The 8,244-nt window shown below is 48.2% G+C and overlaps 1 protein-coding gene across 4 annotated transcripts in view; it reads right to left on the bottom strand.

Annotated features, from left to right (window-relative positions):
• The window catches only part of SUSD6 (sushi domain containing 6), a 104,875-nt gene extending 100,383 nt beyond the window's left edge, over positions 1–4,492 (bottom strand). For 3 of the 4 annotated variants that reach the window (XM_003797361.3, XM_023517597.1, XM_012809885.2), the window contains exon 1: positions 4,277–4,492. The gene's annotated coding sequence lies outside the window, so the exon portion shown is untranslated. Of the gene's footprint in view, positions 1–679; positions 2,692–4,276 lie in introns of those variants that run through there. The other variant, XM_023517598.1, reaches the window with a different exon arrangement.
• Between the last annotated feature and the right edge of the window lie 3,752 nt (positions 4,493–8,244).

Below are 8,244 nucleotides of genomic sequence, written 5' to 3' on the forward strand. Positions count from 1 at the left end.
CACAGGCAACACCCGAGTCAGTGAGGGCGAGTACCTCACAGGCAACACCAGAGACTGCAAGGGAGAGTACCTCACAGGCAACACCAGAGTCTGTGAAACCCAGTTCAGTGCTCACTGCAGTTGCTGCACTTCCTGCTGTCACTGTACCCCTTACCTTTACAGAGACACAACTGTCTCCCAGCCCAACAGCAGCACAGATGGCCTTTCACAGCTGCATCAACCCAGCTCAGCACCACTGTGAGATCTACCACTAGAATGGAGACTTCCACACTCAGGTAAGAACCAGAGGATGAGAGCAAATGGAGGAAGCCTGCTGTTTTCTAGGCTAAAAAAACTAAAAGAAAAAGAAAAACAACACCAATGCAGACAAGGTGAGCTCAAGAAGCAGAAAGAACACAGGTATCTTGACAGGCTAGGTGGCTGAAACCTAAACCTCATAAGAGGTGCCTCTTGCCCCAGAACTCCTACTTTTCCAGATGAAAGATTTTTACACATTCCTGAACTTACCAGGAGCAGTAACTGTGACCCAGTTGTCTGAAGAACTACAAATATACAAAAAGAGCATAAGAAAAGTTTTTATCTAGGGAACATCCAAGGTAACAAGGGCTGTTCCCTTGGATCTGAGCCAAGGTCAGAGTGAACAATCTTGCTGCTCAAGGGCAGTCACCCCAGTGCTCACCTGACTGCTCCACAGGTCTGAGATCCACAGCTGTCAACAGGTTCAAACACTCCTCACAAAGCCTCAAGCTGCAGCTTTCATTCTCGTTAACGTGGAAATGGCCGTCCCACTTCACAGAGAGTATTTCTCACTAGTTTCCAAGGTTCCTGCGATGTGGCAACATTAACTTAAGAACATTAATTTTTAAAAAATCATTCCACTAAATGAAATTTCACTGCAGTGGGATATGTGGCTGACCCCTACATTGAAGCTACCTTAAAGAGAAACCAGGGGAAAGGGTCTCTATCATCACATATACATACGCATTTGTGCCAATGCTTATCCTCCATCCCAATGTCCTCAACACTTAAGTCTGCAACAAACTAATGTTCCCTCTCAAAGTCAAAAAAGAAAAAAGACAAGACACCAGGCTTCTTCCTCTATTTGCTACTTCCCATCTTTCTCCTACTGCTTGATGCAATGCCCTCTAAACAAGACTTCCTTAGCATCCAGGCAGACAGAAGAAGGAAAAGGAATCCTGCTTGTCAGCTTCTACTAGGAGATCGAATGTCAGTCAGCTCAGGAGCTCAATAAAATGCTTTGTGTGTGGCAATGACACATCCAGGGTTCAGTGGACCTGCTGACATTCAGGCCTACAGATAGGCCCTGCCACTGCCACTTATGAATTGTCCCTGGGTAAATGGGGAACTTGACGGGAAAGACAAGCACATGTGCTCTCTGGCTTTCCCTCTCTGCTAGCAAGTGGTTCTGCATCACTCTCCCCCAATTCACTTGTTTGGTACAGAAATGAGGAAGATTATGTGCCTCACTATTTTTTTTTAAAGATGTATTTCTCCCAGCCTACAGACGGATGATAAATACTGGTAGTAATTTATCTTTTCTAGGTGAAGAGCTAAGGTGTATGGAAAAAAGCACAGAAAAGATGAGAAGCAAAAGGCAAGTTTTTATGGGAGATGGACAATCACAGAGAGTGTGAAACAATGCTTAGACTTGAAAATCCTACTTTTAAAATTCCAGGTAAATTACTGCCTTTGGAGTGTGTGTATGTGTGTGTGTGTAGGGAGAGGGTTGCCTGTAGGAACTGCTGCCCCCAGCAATAGCAAAGGAGGATATCCCCTACCAGAAGATGCACCATTACATAAGAGCAGAAGTTCAATCACCACACCCCAGAGAATGGCTGGGAAACCAAAGTGCCAGCCTGGATCTGTAACACCTCATTCTACCTTTCTTTCTCTTATATCTAACCAAAGTTTAGATTTGAGAAGGCAGGCCTCAGTAAGTCAGACTACTGCTATTTGACAGTGACTTCACTCTCACTGAGCTTCCTGGGACTTGCTCATGTCTAGTTGCAGATAAAGATTTATTTCATCTGCCATTTCTACTGAAGAACCTAAAAAAAATCACTGTAAACAGGAAGTCCTATCTATCCAGCCTCAAACCAATACTGTCTTCCTCAAGCAGCAAATCACCATTAATGGAAGCTAACAACATAAACTAAAATGTCTTGAAGACTGGAGTTCCAAGCAAGCATAGCTGGATCCTGTTTTATTCATTGCAGTGTCCCAATACCCAGCACAGCGCCTGGTATACATTCTGTAACACATAAATACTCCTGAGTACTGAATGAAATAGATAAACGTTATCCAAACATACCACAAGTATGTACCTTGGAGAAAGGAATGCTCAGGGTCTGAGAAACAGCATGAAGAAGTGTTTTAAGACATTGAAGAAAGACTCCAGTTTCAATTTTAGCAACTAGGAGTTCAGAGTGTGGACTCTCTACCACTAGCTACTTTTGTGACCTGGGCAAGTTATTTAATGTGTCTGGCTTCAGTCTCAACTGGAAAAGTGGCCATAGTGACAATGTCTACTTCAAAAGTCTGTTATAAGCCAGATCAAGAAAGCAGTGAGCCCCAGCAGCTCGCTTATACCTAACATAATGAATTTTAAGGCCTCTCACCTTAAAGCCAAGGTGAGAGGACTGCTTGAGGTCAGGAGTTTGAAACCAGCCTGCGCAAGAGACCCCCATCTCTACAATAAATAGAAAAATTATCCTGGCATAGTGTGGAGTGCCTATAGGTGGCTGAGGCAAAAGAATTACTTGAGCCCAGGAGTCTGAGGTTGCTATGAGCTAGGTTGACGCTTCTGCACTCTAACAGGGGTAACAGAGTGAGATCCTGTGTGCTCACATACACACACAAAAGTAAAGCTCTTAGCACAAAGCTTGGTACACAATAAAGTCTTCAAGAACTCTTCCATAGCATTACTATTGTTGCTTGGTTAAATACCTCCTTTACTGAGGTGCATACATATCCTCCAAACTCTGAAAATTTTTATTTCTGATTGAATATGCATTTAGTTAAAAATGTAAAGCTCAGACAACTCACAATTGAGTGAGTTGTCTCAACTCACAATGCCAAGCACATGTCTCTACTAGTCTCCACTAGATGGTGACAATCTGGGTGTGGAATTCCCAAAACTGAAAAGGTGTGTGTGTGCATCGTTCATACATATAGATATATTTTTTACGACAGAGAAATGAAAACAGCAAGAAATGAATTAGCCCGTTAAGAGTAGAAAGATACAATCCTGTGTAGATTTGCAAAAGGAGTAAATACCTGAGGTCTAACTGAACTGGGTAATCTTACTGCACCTCTGGACAGAGCACACACATCCATTTAGCAAGAGTAACAAAGCCCAGCATGTCGCCTGCCACTGAGAGAAAATTCCTGTGGGAACAGCAGCATTAGGCCTCTTTACCCAGACCCAGACTTCCCTCTAACCAGCCAAAGACTTCGTTTTGACGCCTCTTTAAACCTGAGTTTTGCTGTCCTCATAACGATCTCCCCTCTCCTTAAACTTGTTAAGGTAACTTACTCCACTTATGCTGCGGGAGAGTCAAGCCCACCCTAAGATTTGGAGTCTCTAAAAATAAACCGTAAAAAAGAAAGACTAATGTACGCACACGCTTTTTAAAAAAGACGTGATTTCGGTGAGTTTCAGCCCAGTTAATGAGAAAGTTTTTGAGATTAAAGAGCAGACGAGGTGAGGGGGCTCCAGCAAGCTCCCGTGCTCACACGCACACGCGGGCTCCGAGACTTCCTCAGGAAATCCACCTCTGCTAAACCAGCCCTGCCCCAGCGCAGGACCTGCAGCTTAACTCGGCTTGAAAGAGTAACAGAATAAAGCGGGCCCCTGCCTACCTCCTCCGCACCGATCCCGCAAAGTATCCGATCTCCCCGCGCTGCTTGGGCAACGACGCAGGACAGCACGCCCCGGCCTGCGGGTCACGAAGCTCCCGGACGCAAAGCAGCCGTCCGTTCTCCCGGGGCCGGGGTACAGCCCACACCGCCGCCCAGCACTACCGCCGGGCCGGGCCAAGCCACGCCACCGCAAGGCTCCCGGTGGCGCTGCTCGCGGTCGGCAAACAGCCGGCCGGCACTGGGAAGCTCGGGGAGCAGCTGGAGCCGGCCCAGGCTCCGGCCAGCACCCCTCCTCTCGGGCGGTGCGCACTAACCCTGAGCCCCTGACAGCCGGCCCGGAGCGCAAGTGACACAATGCCGGCCCGGTAGCCCCCCGGCCGCAGTGACAACTCACCCGGGGAGCAGGAAGAGATCTCCGGGAGGGGGGCGCTCCTAGCTTCCACGCCACAGTATCCGCTCCGCCGCCTGTGCTCGCCCGCAGCCCTTTCGGGTCTAGGCGAGGCCCCGTGTGCCCTTGTCTGCCTCGCGCTGGCGGGCGCTGCAGGAGGAAGAAGCAGGCGGGAGGGAGGGAGTCGGCGAGGGGGTCGCCGGTCTCGGAGAATGGAACCCGGCGGCGGTAGCTCCCTCGTCACTGCCCCAGCTGTACCGTGCGGGCGGGGGAGGCCCGTGGAGGGAGGGGGAGGGGGAGGGGCGGGAGGGGGCGGAGCCAGACGCACACGCAACTTGCGCCAGCGTCGCGCCGCCGCGACCGCCCCGCCGGGAGGCCCCACACGCACGCGTCGCGGGCCGGACTGTGCGCCCGCGGGAGGTAAGATGGCGGTGGGAGGGGGGCCTTAAAGGGACAGTCGCGCTGACTGAGCTGCCTTGGACCAGGAGGTGGCATCGGCTCCCTAGAAGCGCCGCGTTAGCAGTGCACTCTGCAGTTCGTTTACTATTATGATTTGGATTATCTGCAAAGGATGAATTGCTCTCAAGTTTATGAGGCTCTCCTGTTGCCTTCTTAGCTCTTGAAGCGCTGGCCCGAACTATCTCAGAAGCGGCTTATTATCGCCCTATTAAGCCCGTACTCCTCACACTACGGTTTGCAGCCTGCTAACCTTATAATTGTCCCAGGGAGCGGGTGGATATGAAAATGCATATTCAGGACCTCTCCTACAGCCAATCTGATTCGGTAAATCTACATTCAGACAGGGAATCTTTTTTAATAAGCATTCCCAAGTGATCCTTAAGTATTCTCAAAGCACTAGACAGATCTCAGGTTGAAAAAACTGGATTTCAAGACGAGGACTAGCAGAGCTAGAAGCTAGCCACACTTCTTTGTTTCCTCCTCCTGAGGGATTTGCCGGCATATACTGTGAGCAGTTTGTGCACGGTATGGCTACTTCATTTATTAGTGGCCCTAGCAGAAATGTCCTTGTGTGTTTATGAGGCCGTGGCAACCGGAGAAAAGGAGGAAAAAAGAAACGAAAAGGAAGAAAACAGGCATGGACTGTGGTTTTCTATCTTTGTGCTCGTCTCAGAGGTGCTTAATAAATGCTGAGGCCCTCCTACTTGAGAACCAGTGGCAGAGTCCACTTCGTTCAAGCCACAGACTTCTGTCTTGGCCGCAGCTAGGGCCACACAGGCCTCTTCTAGACACTCTTTGGATGCCCCCTCAGTGCCTCTCACCAGGCTTAGTTTTATCCGGCAAGCTTTCAGGAACAGTACTGTGAATTAACAGGGTACGTCCTTGAAGTAGCTCAAAACAGGCCTGCAGAGTGCTCCTCCCTCTTGCACACACACCGTCCCCAAGAGAACTCCTCCCTCTGGGCTCCACAACTGCCTGTGGCCTGTTGCTACATAAGCCTATCCTTGCTCTGCCTTCTTTCTTTCATGCCTTCCTGGAGAGTCCCTGGAGAAGATGGAGGAGAAGTTTCTGCCCATTTCCCTCCCTCTTTTGGGGCTGCACTGCCCAGACCTCTATCCAACTCACTAAGGGATTGAACATCAGAACTGCCTGGGTCTACAGCAGAGCGCAGCAGAGCTCAGCAAAAGCTATCTGTTCACAGCAGACCCAAGGCTCAGTAAGGGAACAAGGGGGAAGGAAGCAAGGGCAAAGGGTAGAGAAAGAATTGGACAAGACAAAGAGAAAGAGAAAAAAGCAGGAGATGGTGCAGGTCAGATCAGCTACCAAGGCAACTGAGCCCTAGGCTATGCACTATGGTCAGTTTGGCCACCAATAGGCTCCTAATTTCATGCAAGACCTGCCACCTCTCACCTTGAAAAATCTCTTCTGGGCGGCGCCTGTGGCTAAAGGAGTAGGTTGCTGCCCCCATATACCAGAGGTGGTGAGTTCAAACCCAGCCCTGGCCAAAAACTCCCCCCCCCCCAAAAAAAGGCTCGGCACCCGTGGCTCAAGTGGCTAAGGCGCCAGCCACATACACCTAAGGTGGCGGGTTCAAATCCAGCCCGGACCCACCAAACAACAATGATGGCTGCTACCAAAAAATAGCCAGGCGTTGTGGTGGGCGCCTGTGGTCCCAGCTACTTGGGAGGCAGAGGCAGGAGACTCGCTTGAGCCCAGGAGTTGGAGGTTGCTGTGAGCTGTGATGCCACAGCACTCTACCCAGGGAGATAGCTTGAGGCTTTGTCTCAAAAAGAAAAATCTCTTCTGAGACCCTATGCAGATCTGTGCATCACTACCTAAAAGTCCTTCCTCAATCTCCCAGTGTCCGCAGAAACAAATCAAACTCATGAACAAGGACTGTATCCAGTGCTGTCCAAATCCTCTCCATCCCTCCTCATACCCCACACTCCAGCCTCTCCAGTTCACCTGCTGGTCTCTAACAAGCCACTATTGTCATAGCTAAGTCCCATGCCACCATGCCCATGCTGTTTCCTCTACCTGGAACACCTTCCCCATTTCCCCTTTACGACCTTCCCAAAGCTTCTCCCATTGCACTTCGGGTGAGCCTCACTATGGCGTTCATTTCCTCTTGCTTTGTACTGCCAAGGTAAAGGTGAGTCTCATTTGTAAATACTAGCTTGCCAGCCTTTCTTCTCCCATTTTCCCTTCCTTTCTGAGGTTCTGCTGGCCTCCTTTGTAGTGAGCAAAAGCCCTGTTACATTCTGCTTATGGCCCCTGCTCTTCTCACCTGCAAAATGGGGATGGTACTTCTTGGCCTAGGGTAAATATTATTTTTATTTCACTGAAGAGATTTCCCAAGATGCGTATTAAGAATAATTTAACTAGGGCTGGGTGCACTGGCTCACCCCTGTAATCCTAGCACCCTGGTAGGCTGAGGCTTGGGAGTTGAGACCAGCCTGAGCAAGAACGAGACCTCGTCTCTACTAAAAATAGAAAAACTGAGGCAAAAGGATCACTTGAACCCATGAATTTGAGAATGCCATAACATGCTACCAAGAACAACAAAGTGAGACTTTGTCTTGAAAAAAACAAAAAAGAATAATTTAGCCAAGCTTGGTGGTATTAGTCGTACTGTGGCTCTGGTGGATCTGGACATTCATTAAGCAAAGAAGAGAACTCTCTTGTTTTTCTGATTCTGTTAAAACATTCCTTCCAGGTTACAGAAAAGGACCTTGTACAAGATCTCCAGCAGATGACCTTTGATCTCTGTCATAGCAAACCCTCCACCCTTGAGCTACCCCTGCACCACACCCTGAAGTGCTTTAAAAGAGGCCCCTTACCCTAACTCTGCACTGCTGCCATTTTCCATTTTTGCTGCAGATGCTTTTCGTAAATCTCTGCTAGTAACTCTACTTGGCCTGGTCCTTTGCAGCACCTTTCCATCTTTTGACATATAACAGGTGGCACACACCTGTAGTCCCAACAACTTTGGAGAGTGAGGCAGGAAGATCATATGAGCCCAGGAGTTCGAGGCTGTAATATGCAATGATCATGCCTGTCAATGGCAGCTGCACTCTGGCCTGGGCAATATAGCAAGACCCCATCTTTACAAAATAAAAATTGAAAATAAAGTGTGCAATTGTACACCTGTTGAATTATACAATTCAGAGATTTTCAGTATATTTAGAGTTGTGTAGCCATCACCACAATGTTAGAACATTTTCCTGACGCCAGAAAGAAACTCTGTACCCGGTAGCAATCACTACCCATTTCCTCCCTCCCCTATCTCTTGCCCTAGGCAATCAGTAATCTACTTTTAGTTTCTATAGATTTGCCTGTTCTGAACACTTTATAAATAGAATCTTACAATATGTGGCCTTCATTGTTTTTCTGTTTATTTCTTGTACCTAACATAATGAATTTTAAAGCCAAAGCTATTTTTTTTTTACTTTTCACTTATGTATTTAGACCTTGCCTTAGTATAAAAGGATTTAAGATGGCTCTTCAGGCTAATA

The sequence above is a fragment of the Otolemur garnettii genome, unplaced genomic scaffold (genome assembly GCF_000181295.1).
Source record: "Otolemur garnettii isolate 467f Iridium unplaced genomic scaffold, OtoGar3 scaffold00115, whole genome shotgun sequence".
Taxonomy (NCBI): Eukaryota; Metazoa; Chordata; class Mammalia; order Primates; family Galagidae; genus Otolemur; species Otolemur garnettii.